A 15,494-nucleotide genomic window follows, 5' to 3' on the forward strand; every position below is an offset into this window, starting at 1 on the left:
TGTACCCCCTGAGGATTAATGTAATTATATCCTCAGGTGTTACATATTACAGCAACGGAATGAAATATCTCACCGAAAACCTTCTTTGTATCTTTGTAATTCAAGAATCTGTCTAAAAATGTTCCAAGTACAAAAATTAATGACTCAAATGCGTTTCCCGTAGCACTAAACTGTGTGTCTTGCTGTAAGATAATTTCTGGCATCACTTAACGGTAAAAATGTGTCAAGTGTCGTAATTATCTTTGTCCATAAGCAAAGTCCTGTACAAGTCAATGTACTTACCTCATCATAAACAAAAGTGAAATGCTATGTATATAGACATCATAGTTATTACGCTCATTGCTGTGATCAAGAAAGTACTGTACAGTAATGTATTGTTGTGCTACAGAAAAGGCTGTCTCATTGTAACTATACCACAAAAGCTACTACTAAAACATGTTTTACTTTCCAGGAGAATACAGAAAAACTGTGCAGATATAAAACATACACAGCGCAAAAGCAATAATATAAATTGTGTCACTCATTAATAGCATCATGATATAATCGTGTAATCGTGTAGCTGTCAAACTAACCAAATACTAAGTCATCTGTAATCTCCCAGAATGTAGTCCAAATAAAGAATGTCTTTTCAAGTAAAGCAAAACGTTGCATTAAAGTCTCATTAGCAATATATGTTCTAAATACGTAAGCCTTATAATCGTTACGTAATCATGCAACTAACAAGGAAGAATGTACCCACAGTAACACTGTGTTGTCTGTTCACAATAATAATGCATTCGTAATTACTGTCTAAATAAGTTCCCTAGGTTGTTGCCTGGATAGTTAACTTCAAAATATTGTTGCATATTAACAGTTTCTAAGTGTGACAAAGTGTACTAGTAACGATTAATTCAGAAAGCAAATTGTCTCTCAATAAATGTGGTGTAATCCTTTACATTGCCTAGTATGCAGAGTTTCAACTTGAACAAAATTATCATGCAGTATACATCAGTAAAGAATACTGGAATTTTTCTCAAGGTTAGAGTATGTTATTTTTCTCACGCCATTTTTCTCAGAGCCATTTGAACCATTTTCAGTTTATTTGGACTTGTGTCGACGTCCGGTGAGCCAGCCAGTCTGTCGAGGTTTTTTAGGCGGTTTTCCATCTGCTTCGGCGAATGCGGGCTGGTTCCCCTTCTTCCGCCACAGCTACACTATGTCGGCGATTGCTGCGCATACAAGTTCTCCACGTACGCGTACACCATCATTACCCTACAACGCAAACATAGGGGTTACTCCACTCGTCTGGCGTGAGACGTTCCCTGAGGGGGGGAGGGGGTCCACCAGGGGCCGAACCGGCCAATAACCCTGAAAGAGTAGTTCGGTGTGGGGCGGCGGAGGGGTGAAGTGGACTGCGGTAGCCGTCGTGGGTTATGGACCACTGCGGCAGTGGCGGGGACGGAACCTCTTCGTCGTTTCTAGGCCCCCGGTTAACATACAATAGAACACCTACAAGGGCTAATTCATCATCAGTAAAGCTGTCCATACTGCAGTGTATCAACGTTAACGCACAACTAATAATGCTGATAAAAATGAGCGCGAAATAGAACCGAGGAGTACTGAATGCAGATCTTGGGGTGAAGAGTAAAGTGGATGTTACTGTTGCCAACAGCACGTACCGCGGGTGAATGGAACAAATGTTTCCAAATAAGATACACAGTGGATGCGTTTTCATTGGTGTGCAGATATTTTCGGTGCAATACAGATACATTCATGTTCAGAAAAAAAGAACACCTTGAAGGACTAGATATAGAACGTTCATACACAGGACATGTACTTTCGTATTTTCTGCAGAAATGGTTAGCGTCAGAACCGGCCCGTGGGTCCAAGGTCAATATCGACATCGCAACGCAACACTACCTACCGGTAAAACTTGCCTGCGGCTCTCATAGTCGCTATGAGCCGAAGGTAATTGATCGGCGTGACTTGACCAGGCGTGCAGGATACCTTGCAGAAGTATGCACGAACGGTACCATCAAATCACTGATTTCGAAAGAGGGCACAACATTGGCATGAGAGGATGTGGTACATCCATCCGGGAAATTGTTGCTCGTGAGGATGAAGTGTTTCGGCAGTGCGGCGTGTGCGTGCAGAATAGTTCAAGGAAGACCATAGAACATGACAACATGGGTCAGGTCGCACCTCGCAGACCATCCCTCGAAAAGATCGGTATCTCATCCGAATGGCAGTGCAGGACAGATCTGCGTCCCCCTCGGCTTAGGTGCAACAGTGGAACAGTGTGTCACATCGTACACTATCAGGGATGACAATCCGTCGCCTTTACCACGGCATGTATTACGTGTGTGTCGTCCACTCTCCCCTTACCTTCGACGAATTTGCACAAACGTGATAGACGGTAATGTTGTATGGAACGACGCCACTGGGGACAGGTATGACATCAGAGAGTTTTTTCGGACGAATCCAAGTCGTTTGTTTGAAAATGATGATCGCATTTTGGTTCACCGCAGACAGTGGGGAGCGGCATCACAGTGACTGCATTTACACAAGACGTACAGTGCCAACTCAAGGCCTTATGGTGTGGGGTGCTATTGCGTACAACGACAAATCACAGTTAGTTTGTATCCAGGGCACTGTGACCAGTGTGGCATACGGGGTGTTCAAAAAGTCTCTCCGCAGTGCCGTATGATTGTTAGTCACGAGTGCCGTATGCCGCAGTAAATATACCTAAATGAAACTCAGTGGTATACAAGTTATTAATTTATTGAATATTCATTTTTACTTACAAATTTTCACATCAAATGTTTCCAAACACAAGCTGTAACTTTTCTTCTGTAACAGAAGCAGTGAAAGTGGATACTGCAGTTTTCAGTTCAGCGATGGATTTTGAACGGTTTTTATAGACAGTCGCTTTCGCTGCACCCCAGAAGAAAAAGTCAGGTGGTGTTAGGTCAGGCGATCGTGGAGGCCAAATTCCCTCTGAAATTACGTGATCATCAAAAACATCAGCAAGCAGTGACACTGAAACGCGAACTGTATGCGCGGTTGCACCATCTTGTTGAAAATAACCGTTCAATATTTCACTTAACACAAGTTCTCCTATAAAAGGGTACGGGATATCCCTGCAGTATCGTTGTGCGTTTATTGTTTCGTTGAAAAATATGGGACCCACAATCTGACCTCTAGAAATTGAAATCCAAACTCCTGTTTTCACAGAATGGAGTGGCTCCTCATGAATACACAATGGATTTGCACTACTCCACATACGAGAATTTTACGAGTTCGTGTACCCAGATAAATGAAACCACGCCTCATCAGTGAAAAACGTTTCATTAAGAATATCCCTTTCATTTTGTTGAACGAAATTTTTGAACCATTGACAATAATGCAGTCTCTTGACATGATCAGTATTTTTCAGTTCTTGCACGACTGTCACTTTGTGTGGGAAAAGTTTTAATTTTTTCCTTACAGCTGTGCCAGCCGTTTCGACACTAACATCGATTTCCTAGTCGAGTTTTCTTACTGACTTGTTCGGACTCAAGGACATTTTACGGAAATATCGAGTAGTTTATCCTCAGACAAAACGCTAAGACGATCACTTCTCGGTGCATCTGTCACTGAAACCGTACTTCGAAATTTATTAATCAAATCTCGCACAGTATCGCGATGTGGGAGTGCTGTCTCCGGGAAAACAGAATTAAATGTTTGACGAATTGAAACTGTGTATTTACCGCCAGCTTTGAATACTTGTTCGACTAAAAACACACGTTCTTCAATGGTTAGCATTTTAACAGAGACAAAAACGAAACAAACGAACTAAACTTAAACCTTCACTTCAACACGTAACGACACACACCAACGATATTACTGACGTTGGCTGAAATAAACGAAACAGTGGAATGTTGCGAGAGTCCACTTTAAGGGAAGTAACCCAGGCAGGCGAACAATCATACGGCACGCGAGGCTAACAGTAATACAGCACTGCGGAGAGACTTTTTGAACACCCCGTATATGAAGGCATCCTGTGACCTGCAGCTATACCCTTTCTGCACTAGCCCACAGACGCCATTTTTCAGCAAGACAATGCAAGCCACATGTTGCTGCCCTCTTAGTATCAAAGGATGTCAGCCTTTTGACCTGGCCTGCCAGATCACCATATTTATCGCCAATCGAAAATGTGTGGTATATGCTGAAATGACAAGTGCTGTGCTGTGACCCAATGCCAACCCCCACAGATGAACTTTGAAACGAGGTCAATGCATCATGGATGGCTATACCACAGCACGCCATTCACGCCTTACATTCGTCATTGCCATCGTCCATGGAACAAGCTATTTTTAGGCCCACGGAGGACCCTGTACCTATTACGCAACAGGACACATGATAAACTGATATGACTGAAATGCTAACCATTGCTGCGGAACATAGTAGTGTATCTGATCTGTGAGTATGAACGTCCTATCTCTACTCGTTCAAGGTGTTTTGTTTTTCCTGAACGTGAGGGTACAAAGACAAAAAGGGGTAAGAAATCAAACGAAATGGAACCGGAAACCATGGGGTGCCTTTACAAAAATAATCAAAAATATTCCTGGACGACCATTGAAATTGCGCTTGTGGAGTTAGGGTACCTCCTGTATAGAACTCTGCGTTCATGTGAGGTAACGCTGTCAAGTTTCAATAATAGAATATTCAGGTAATTAATTCCATTCTATTTGCGAGCAACAGTTTCATAAATTCCAAAATTTATGAGAATTTAATTTATTTCGAAATGTACTGTAGTAGTGAACGATGAGAGGAACTACAGCAGATTCAGTCATACTCTAAAATCATACAGCACAACGATATTGGCATAAATCAGGGTATCTCGAATTGTTTTCTTCTATTTTGTAATGAAAAAAAGGTAGCATTACCCTGTACATTAGGCAACACATACTCTGACTATGGACGGAAGAGTGATAACGTGTAATAGAATGATGTTGAATAACGATGTGAGAACCAGATATATGATATTTGGAATGCAACCACGTCTACTGAAAGAAGAGCATCTCAGTGTGGTTTTCGGCTTCACGAAGCAGTTAACTGTTAGGATTGCCTCAGTTCGGACCAGCCAGGATCGCATATGGTAACGCTGTCGCGCCATTGACATTACACCAGATGTTCGCCCGTTATGACGCTGTACGCCATATTGCACTAAGGTACGTGACGTTCGCCTGTATATCAGTTCGTTACTGCCTTGCGGACAAGATGTTCGTCATTCCGAGCTGACGCAACATTTCATGGTCAACTGCTGGGTTTAATATACACCATTCTGCCAGCCTCTAAAGCCGTTTACATAAACAGGTGATACGAGCGCTTTGAGAGCGTCGCTCAGGTTAATCAAACTTCATCGCACAGTAATCTGCATTGCGTAACGCCATGCTTCGCTACACGAGGCGTATATGAAAAGTAAGGGCCGACTGCTTATTTTTGAATGTTAACAGGTTAAAACCAAACTTCATAAATTAAAAGCCGTCCATTGGTTCTTCACAAAGCCACTTCGTTAGATTGCAGGAGAAAGCAAATACCCACGCCCGGGTTCCCGGGTTCGATTCCCGGCGGGGTCAGGCATTTCCTCTGCCTCGTGATGGCTGGGTGTTGTGTGATGTCCTTAGGTTAGTTAGGTTTAAGTTGTTTTAAGTTCTAGGGGACTGATGACCATAGATGTTAAGTCCCATAGTGCTCAGAGCCATTTGAACCATTTGAACCAAAGCAAATAATGATAGCGTCAAAATTTCTCGCTCGTGTCAGATGTGAAATGCATGCTGCAATTCGGTTTTCTTGAGGAAAGGAGTCTACAACTGCTCAGAATCATCAGGATGTGTTCGTAGTTTATGTGTTTACAGTGATATTTGAAGTGAAGGCTGGAGAATTGTGTGGAGATTCTAAAAGCAACAGTACAAATGTCCATTATGAAGAGCGGAGTGGCAGACCTGTTACTCAGTCGTATTAAATCATGCAATCAGTCACCAAAAACTGCGACCTGATAGAAGAATGGACGACTGGTGTTCCAGCTGGTGACTTCGTGTTGGACGTACCACTATTTCCACGACTGTCACAGAGATGGTCGAGTACTGTAAATTCTGTCAAAATGCGTACCGAAAATATTTACCGTCAAATCCAGAGAGAATGAGAAGCCAACGAGCGTTTCTCGATTGCTATCGATAAGATGAAAACATTTTGGCGTCGTAAATTGCTACAGGTGACGATAATCAAAACAATAGTCAACATAGTGCTGCCATTGAGCGTTATCAAAATCAAGAGAGAGGTCTTAAAAGACGGACGAACAGACAGACGGTTTGATAAAAAATGACAAAAATTTGGTCAAGTTTGAGTAGGACTAAAAATCTCTACAGTAGTTGTTCACACTAGCCCCGACATACGATAATAAGCGAGGAGGGAATTTTATACATGTCGAGAGAGAAGATTTAGTAAAACATTTACTCTTACTAGATCATGACAACAACTTGCATTTTATATTGCATGCAGTAATGTTTGTCTGCTACGCATTTGACGGATGATGTATGTGTAAACGGCAAAAATATATTTTCTGTGTGATATACCTACGGTTTCACAAGTTTGAGTTTTTACTTTACTTGTAGTGTGAAACCTTGCTTCTTGCCCAGTTTCATGATTCTGGGCCAAGAGGAAGTATCCTATACGTTTTGATATGTGAGTTCGCGAGTATCAGAATATGTGACATAAATTACCAAATCTTTTGATTACATTGACTTATAGACTTTAATATGTGACAAATTTGAACTTGATACGGCAACCTGCTCCATAGACAAACGGGTCTTGAAAGACGGACAGACAGATCGATAAAAAGAAAAGTATTTTTGTCGTGTGACATAATCACAAAGTACCATTTTTTGGACATTTTCCTTTTCTTGTAGTGTGAAGTATTGCCTCGTACGAAATTCCATGAATGTAGGTCAAAGGGAAGTATCCTATAGTTTTTGATCAGTGAGTTCCCGAGTTTCAAAGTATGTGACATAAATGGCAGAATATTTCCATCACATCTTAGAAGCTTATTTTATTTACACCGCCAAGGAACCACAGATTTTATTATGTGACACAAATCTGAACTTGATGTTCCAACCTATTCCAGAGAAAAAGGGGTCTTAACAGACGAACAGAAAATATGGCTCTGAGGACAATGGGACTCAACTTCTGAGGTCATCAGTCCCCTAGAACTTAGAACTACTTAAACCTAAGGACATCCATGCCCGAGGCAGGATTCGAAACTGCGACCGTAGCGGTCCCGCGGTTCCAGACTGTAGCGCCTAGAACCGCACGGTCACTTCGGCCGGCTAACAGACGAACAGAAAGACAATTTCTAATTAGTAGTGTACTTGTTTCCTGTTGGTGGTGTTTTACTAAACAATGACTATTGTGCTGCTTTACTGTTTCATCTGTGGTGTAATAATGTCAAATTTCTGTTATTATTTATACTGCCGTTGCCGACTATTTTGTTAAACATGGACCCACTAGTTCAAAGTTAAGTGCTGCTGACTATTGAAGCGAAGGACCTCTGGTTACCAGTCCAGATTTTTTCGAATTGTAAGGAAGCGCACTCATCCTCGTGAAGCCAAACTATAAGCTGTTTGACTAAATAATGAACGAAACTGACTTGCAAGTCGCTGTAGTGGCGACAGATCGAAAGGCTTGCACTAGGCTGGGAGTCACCCGACATTATTATAAGCATAAGAATGCAGTGCAAAATTTAAGGATAAGGTAAGTAAAATAACGTAACATATTAACTACTCGGTGTAAATGAATAAAAGTACGGGAGCCTGTTGCTAGAGGTATCCCAGTCGCGTACAGAAAGTTCGAGGTGACATGGCGTGACACCGGCGTGACTATAGCGTCAAATGTGGCTGGGATCACAACACGAGGCAGTTGAAGGGAAGGGGCAAAGCAATGTGTTTCAATCAGCGATCAGTTACGGTGCACTTTGGTGGTGCTCTTCGTTATAACATCGTCCGGAGACAATATTTGGATGACTTCACACGGGAAAGGATTATCGGAAAGCTGGAAAAAGATGAAGTGTAACGAGTGTAGTCCAGCAGGTTGGTATTGCTCACAGTACTGATTCATGTGCGTGTAAGGGCGTTTAGAGAGAACAAGAGGTGGCCGACGACGGTCAACTACAGCAGCAGACGGTCGCTCCATTGTGTAACAGGCAAGGAGGGAAGTACGTCGAACTGCAGGTGCAGCTGAGTCTCTATTTAACAGGTCTTTTAAGGCACGCAGTCTCACTCTCCACAGTGGCACGGCGTCTTTGTGGGGGATGGTCTCCCTGCAAGACAACCAGCACGTTGTGTACGCTGCACGAGGCGACACCGTCTGTGATGGTACCATGAGCACGGGAACGGATGATTTTTTTCTTCTTCTGGAGCCAAAGTCATGTAAAATTTTCGAAAGGATATTTGCGTCATTTGTAGACAGTGTGATCAGAACCAGCTCGAAAAGATTGTATGGGTACTGCAGGGTAGGTTATGCTGAGAAACGGCGATTAAGAAACAACCTCGACACGTTGCGCCGTTTCCGATCTAATTAGCACTGACTGATTGATTGGTTGGGGGGAGTTATGGGACCAAACGACGAGGTCATCAGTCCGACAATTCAAATTTACTTGCATCAGATAGAGGGCACGCCAAAAGCATACAAGTCAAACTACAAAGCGAACAAGTTAAAATTCACACAGTAGAAGGCTTAAAAAGGCAGGCTAAATCCAAAAATTGGAAAAAGCTGAGGAACGAAAGAGTTGTCTTTGCACGAGGGAGTGGTAATGGGTCCTAGACCTAGAAAACACGAAGAGAGGCCCCAACCACCCTGCACCTGTTCCAGGAGAAAAGAAAAACCTTGTAACTGAAAACAAAAACCATTTTCACATAGGAAACTGAGGACCAGTTCCACCATCCATGAGTCGTCTGTTAATATTAAAGGCATGGAATGTGGAACGCTTTACTTAGTACAAAGTTTCAAAGGAACTGGACGTTCCACCAGTATATGAGATACCATCAGTCTGGCCCTGAAGTCACATTGTGGGGATGCCTCATTATACAAGAGAAAACGATGGGTGAGCATAGTATGACGATGCGTAAACGGCATAAGACAATGGACTCTTTTCAATAGGATCTGAAGGAAGAGCGCCAACTGTTGTGGCGTACTTGATTGTCCAGAGTTTGTTGCTGAGAGCAGTAGCACACCAGAAGTCATTACACCATCGCGCTAAGAGAGTTTTGATGTGTATCTGCATATCTGTTCCTGGAATCATGAAAGGGAATGGGGGGTAAGTACTGTAAGTAGGCTGTTTATGTTTTCTCTATGTAAGTAGGCTGTTTAGGTTTTTTTATTGGTAACGCCACCTCTGTATGAAAATCACTGGCTGTGCTGTGCGCAGTCTGTGGCTAGTTTGCATTGTTGTCTGCCATTGTAGAGGGGCAGCTGGATGTTAACAGCGCGTAGCGTTGCGCAGTTGGAGGTGAGCCGCCAGCAGTGGTGGATGTGGGGAGAGAGATGGCGGAGATTTGTAATTTGTCATGAACTGCTATATTTATATATGATGATATCAAGGTAAATACATTGTTTGTTCTCTATTAATATCTTTCATTTGCTAACTATCCCTATCAGTAGTTAGTGCCTTTAGTAGTTTGAATCTTTTATTTAGCTGGCAGTAGTGGCGCTTGCTGTATTGCAGTAGTGGGAGAAACGAAGATTATTGTGAGGTAAGTGATTTAGTGATTTGTGTTAGTCAGGGCCATTCTTTTGTAGGGAGTTTTGAAAGTCAGATTGCGTTGCGCTAACAAAATATTGTGTGTCAGTTTAAGGACAGTCGTGTATAAATTGTTCAAAGGGGACGTTTCATAGTACCTGCCTCTCTAGCCAAACGGTCAGCCAGTTCATTCCCTGGGACCCAGAGGAAGACAATGGAGCAGGCGGCACAACTAATGGAAGAGAGAAGGTCATGGATAGCAGACATCAAATTGTAACGAGAATAGCATCGGTCTATAGCCTGCAAGCTGCTCATTGAGTTAGTGCATATTAAAAAAAACTGTGGAGGGAGGCCTGAGAAACAAAATGGAGGACCCTGTTATTGACTAACAGCTCCGCTATGAACACACTGCATGATCCCAGTAGTAAATGGTGTTCCATGCCAGTAGGTGAGTAAAAGCGTATACCACCATATCTGTCGTTTTAGAATCTTCAGTGTGGAAGATCGTATCAACCTGGAACTCTTCAAAGATGGAATGTACTAGATGTAGGAATATCATAGGAGCTAAAGAGACCTTAGGACCCTGGAATGGATCGGTCCTAATCCGTGATTGAGGCACCATCCAACGGGAGATGGGGTGGGTCTGCGGGAGGAAATACATGGGACACATTCCAGTGAGTGGAGGAGATCCCGACAGAGGAAAGTGAGACACATTCCAACTGGCAACACCTTCCAAGGACGGGTATCAGGAGGGAAACGTCCCTTGTACATGGGATGGTCAGAGAATCTTCGAACCGCGATTGCCTAAGAAACAAGGAGTTGGCTCTGTCGTATTTCTAGACAGGGAATCCCCACTTCCGCGAGGAGACTGTCGACAGGACTAGCGCGAAAGGCACAGATAGCCAGAAGCACTCTATAATGATGAATTGGGTCAAGTAGTTTCAGAGTGGAAGGAGCCAATGAGCTATAAACCTGACAACTACAATCTAGTTTGGACAAGACCAGAGCGCAATAAAGATGGAGAAGAGTACCATGGTCTGCACCGCAAGAAGCGTGGGCCCGGAGGAAGAGAGCATTAAGCTTTTGCAAGCAGGCAGTATTCAGGTGGCGAATATTAAGCACCCACGTCAGCTGTTTATCAAAAATATGGCCCAAGAAACGGGGCTGTGCTACAACATGTAGGCATCGGTCGCCTAAATAAAATCCTGGATTTCGGTGTACTGTGGATCGACGGCAAAAATAAGTAACCCCCGTTCTGGAGCGAGAAAACTGAAAGCCATGGGAGAGGACTCAGGTAGAGGTCTATCAGATGGCGCCTTGAAGCTGGTATCCAGCAGATGCTACCAAGTGGGTTCTGCACCAGATGCAAAAATCGTCGACATGCTATGCCCAGGTAACCAGAGGCTCAACAGAGGTCATGAGCCCATTGACTTCGATGAGGACGAGTGTGACACTTAACGCAGAACCATGTAGGATGCCGTTCCCCTGCACCTCAGGGATGCTGACTGAAGTGTCAACTCGGACCTGGAAGATCAGGTAGGATGAAAACTAGCAGATAACAATTGTAAGGAGTCCGCAAAAGCCCCAGTCTTGAAGGGTAACTAAAATATCATGATGCCAAGTGATGTATGTCTTATGTAGCTCAAAGAAGACCGCGACAAGGCGTCAGTGGGTAGTAAAATCCTGTTGGATTGCTATTTCCAGTCTGAGTAAATGCGTGGAGCGTCCTTCCCAGAATCCACACTAATATGGGAACAAAAGGCTTCGAGATTTGAGCATCCAACATAATCAGAAGGTAAGTATCCTTTCCAGGAGTTTACAAAGTATGTTCGTCACGTTCACTAGGCAGTAGCTGTCGAGAGATGTTGGGTTCTTCTCAGGCTTAAGGATGGGGATAACTAAGCTATCCCGCCATTATGAGGGGAAGGCACCATTTAGCCAAACGCAGTTGAAGACCCAGATTAGATAATTCCTCTGGGTAACATCCAAGTATTGGATCATCTGGTTGTGGATGGAATCTGGGACTGGATCCAGGAAGAGGTAAGAGCCTGCAAGAATTCCCATTCAGTGAATGTTTCACTGTGTGATACCACTTTGTAGGGATTGAAACAGAGGGGGGTTTGTTGAACTCGGCATTTCTGCTAGAGCAAGGTAGAAGTATGGGAAGAGGACTCCGATGCTGCCACAAAGTGTGTTCTGCAAGGAACAATGGGTCAATACATGAGCGCCCAGTAGGATAAGATCCTGGACAGTCGATTGTCGCTGGCGGCACAGAAGGCTACAGTGCTTGGACCAAACCTGCAGTGAAGAGGCATACATCCCAAGGGAGGAAACATAGCACTCCCAGCAATTTTTTTACTCTGTTAATAAGGTAGTGAGCCTTACCACTGAGACGCTTATAGGCAATAAGGTTGGTCTTTGAAGGGTGTGGTTTAAATCTTTGCAGCTCCTGGTGGTGGTCCTCGATACCAACTGTTACGTCCTTGGTCCACCACAGTACCGCTCGACGACGAGTGGGGCTTGTGGATAGGAGGATAGCAGTGTCAGCAGCATGAAAAAGAGTGGCACAGACGTCTCGCACGACCAAATCAATGCAATCCGAAAGAGGGATGTCGAAGTGCACAGCAAACGTATATAAAGGCCCGCTGACTGTGCAGAAGCACAATGCAGGTGTCTGTTGGCCTGGTGTCGGCAGAGGAACGATAGAATCACCGGACAGTGGTCGGACCAATGTAGGGAAACCACGAGAGCAGGGGAAGAGATCGTGAGACCGACAGCAGAAAAGGTGCCACAAGTGGCACTGAAGTGGGTAGGGGAACCGTCATTGAGGAGACACAATCAAAGTCTGTAAAACGTTGGTCAATTAGAAGACCCCTACCTGTCAAAGTGGCACTCTCCCACAGGAGATGGCGTGCAAGGAGAAGGTATGAGGATGGGCGTTTTGTATTGAGGTAAGCAGGTCAACACAAGCAAGCGGCCTACTGAAAGGGAGGTAGACATTGCAAATGGTGATTGTTGGGGGTCGTTCACACTTGTATCACTATTGCTTCCAGGTCGTGTGAAGGGGGATCCAGTCACTAATGACATTAGTGAAAACCAAAGTGCAGACCCATCCAAATACTATCCTGGTGTCAGATAACAACGAAACGTTGGAGAGTGGTCATCACAGAGGTGTGTTTCTTGAAGAGCAAGACAGAATTCAGAATAAGAGGAAACAAGTTGCTGTATATCCGGTTGGTGACGGTAATATCCATTGCAGTTTCACCGGATTATCATGTGGCGAGAATCTAGGTTAGACATAAAGAAGCCAAGGAGACGTCATGTCATTGGATCAGTGGCCATCACCAACGAGAATAGGTAACATCAATAAAAATTGGGTTTGATTTGGGATGAGGAGGAGGGGGCAAAGCTCCCCCCTCCCCTCCTCCCCCACAAAGCTGGTTATAAGTAAGGGAATAGCTGGCAGCAATGTCGAGATTAGACAGAGAGCGAGCAGCTCTGAGGCCCTCAGAGCATGGGTTCCTCGTCCGATGCGAGGTTGCAGACTTCTTATCTTAAGATAGACGTGGAGGGTTGTTCCGAGAGGGAGCCCCATCCATAGCAGGAGCCAGAGAAGACTGGCCGAGAAGTAGTAGGAATAATAGGAGGGGGAGGAGGATGAGCGGTCCCTTTAGGAGAAGGGACAGGAGCCAGGGGGCAGAACGGGAGTAAGGTGGAGGAGGAGGAGAGGTATGAGGAGAAGACGTAACAGGCAAATGGAGAGGAGAGATTCACAGGGTGAGGTCTGTCCAACTTATTCTATACCTTGAAGTAGCTGAGATAATCAGGGATCTTTATTTCCTGGATTCTTTTTTCCTTTGTACACACTGGACACTCTGAGTTGGGAGGGTAGAGACCAGAGCAGTCAAGCGGTGGTGTGCATGGTCTCCCCACATGAAGAGGGTGGCCATCGTCACTATAAATGAGAGTGGCATCGTATCATGAGGACATGTGCCCGAAATTGAGGCAACTGTAGCAATGGATGGGAGTTGGAATGTATGGTGTGACGTCGCATCTGTATACCATTACCTTGACCTTCTCAGGCAGGGTATCCCCCTCAAGTGGCAGGATGTAACCACTAGTGTCTACACAATGGTCCTTAGGGCCTCTCCAGACATGTGGGACGATATAAAAGCCACGTTGTTCCAGATTAGCTGTAATTTCATTATTTAATTGGAGGACAAAGTCCCTATGGAAAACTACATCCTGTGTCTTATTGAGAGACTTGTAATGAGTGATATTCGTGGGGATGTCTCCTAAACAGTCGCAGGCATGGAGGAAGACCGACTGACTGGCAGATGCTGTCGTTACAAGGAGGGAGCTAGCTAGATCTCCTCCTGCTTAAGGACTGAACTTCACAGAACTTGTCCATAATGTGCGTAATGCCAGGAGTTCTGATGCCACAAAAAGAAAGGTAACCACTCCTAGGCTCACACGAGGCGTTCACAGCACAGGCCCCATCAGCGTGATCCCTGTGGTGTCAGGGGGCTCAAACAGATAAGTACATAATAACCCCACAACATGGACTGACTGATGAGCTGGTGACCTAGCAAGGAGGCAACAGGGCTATGGTGGGAGAGAGGGAAGGGAGGAAAGTGAGAGGGAGAGGAGAAGGGGGAGAGTTCTTCCCCATCTGGCTCACACTACAGATTTCAAATTTACAAATGGAGGTCAAACTCCCGAGGGGGACCAAAAAGGAAACGCCAGAAAAGAGGAGGAAAAGCAGACAAACCAAAACCGCAAGACGAAGTGAAGTCAGGAGGGTAGCCAGACCTACATAATAAGAAAACCAAGAGACGTGATGACTGGGTGTTGTGTGATGTCCTTAGGTTAGTTAGGTTTAAGTAGTTCTAAGTTCTAGGGGACTGATGACCATAGATGTTAAGTCCCATAGTGCTCAGAGCCATTTGAACCATTTTGAACCAAGAGAAGAAAAGGAAGGGGCAAAGGGAAAGGAAAGAGGACAGGCAAGGAGAAGGAAGGGAAATGTAAAGCAGCCCAGAAAACAACAAAGCTGCAATAGCTCGGCGAACCATGAGTGCCACATACAGACCCACAAAAGAGCTGTGGACCCCCTGGGAGGAAAATGGAAAACTGTCTTCTAATAAATTTCGTATCATTGGCTTACCCTGTCACCCCCACCCCCTACTCCATTGTTTCCTCTGACTATCCCCCTCCTATTTCTACCCCCCCCCCCCCCCCCCCCCGCTTTGGCGCCAGCACAATCGGCTGCCGAGTGTATGGAATGGACCCCAAGGTGTAAAGAGAAATTTTCTTAAACTTCGTTCATAGTTCTTCATTATAAAAGCAGTATAAGCTGCGAACTATTAAATACGACAATTACATAAGCCGGTCATGGCAATCATTTAAGGTCATTAATTAACTTACAATGAACGAATTTTTTCTCATAGTTTAATTTAAAAATATGACAAAGCAGCAATGAAAGCCAATCAAGGAAATCTTAAAATTAATCAATTACTCATAGAAAGCATTATTAAGGTAAAGGAAAATTGCTATTCTGGTTAGGTACACAAAGGTATTTGTTTTATAAGTAATTTTTGTAAGGCAAAGAAGGCGGTGGAGCCATTTTCTCCTGACAGTGATACCTCAACGGTAGTAAAGGTGGAGAGGACGGACCTCAGCACGACAGATATAACGGAAGAGGCAACCCGCCAAGCAGAAGAAATATCCATGTCGCGTC

This window comes from Schistocerca serialis, chromosome 4 (genome assembly GCF_023864345.2).
Source record: "Schistocerca serialis cubense isolate TAMUIC-IGC-003099 chromosome 4, iqSchSeri2.2, whole genome shotgun sequence".
NCBI lineage: Eukaryota > Metazoa > Arthropoda > Insecta > Orthoptera > Acrididae > Schistocerca > Schistocerca serialis.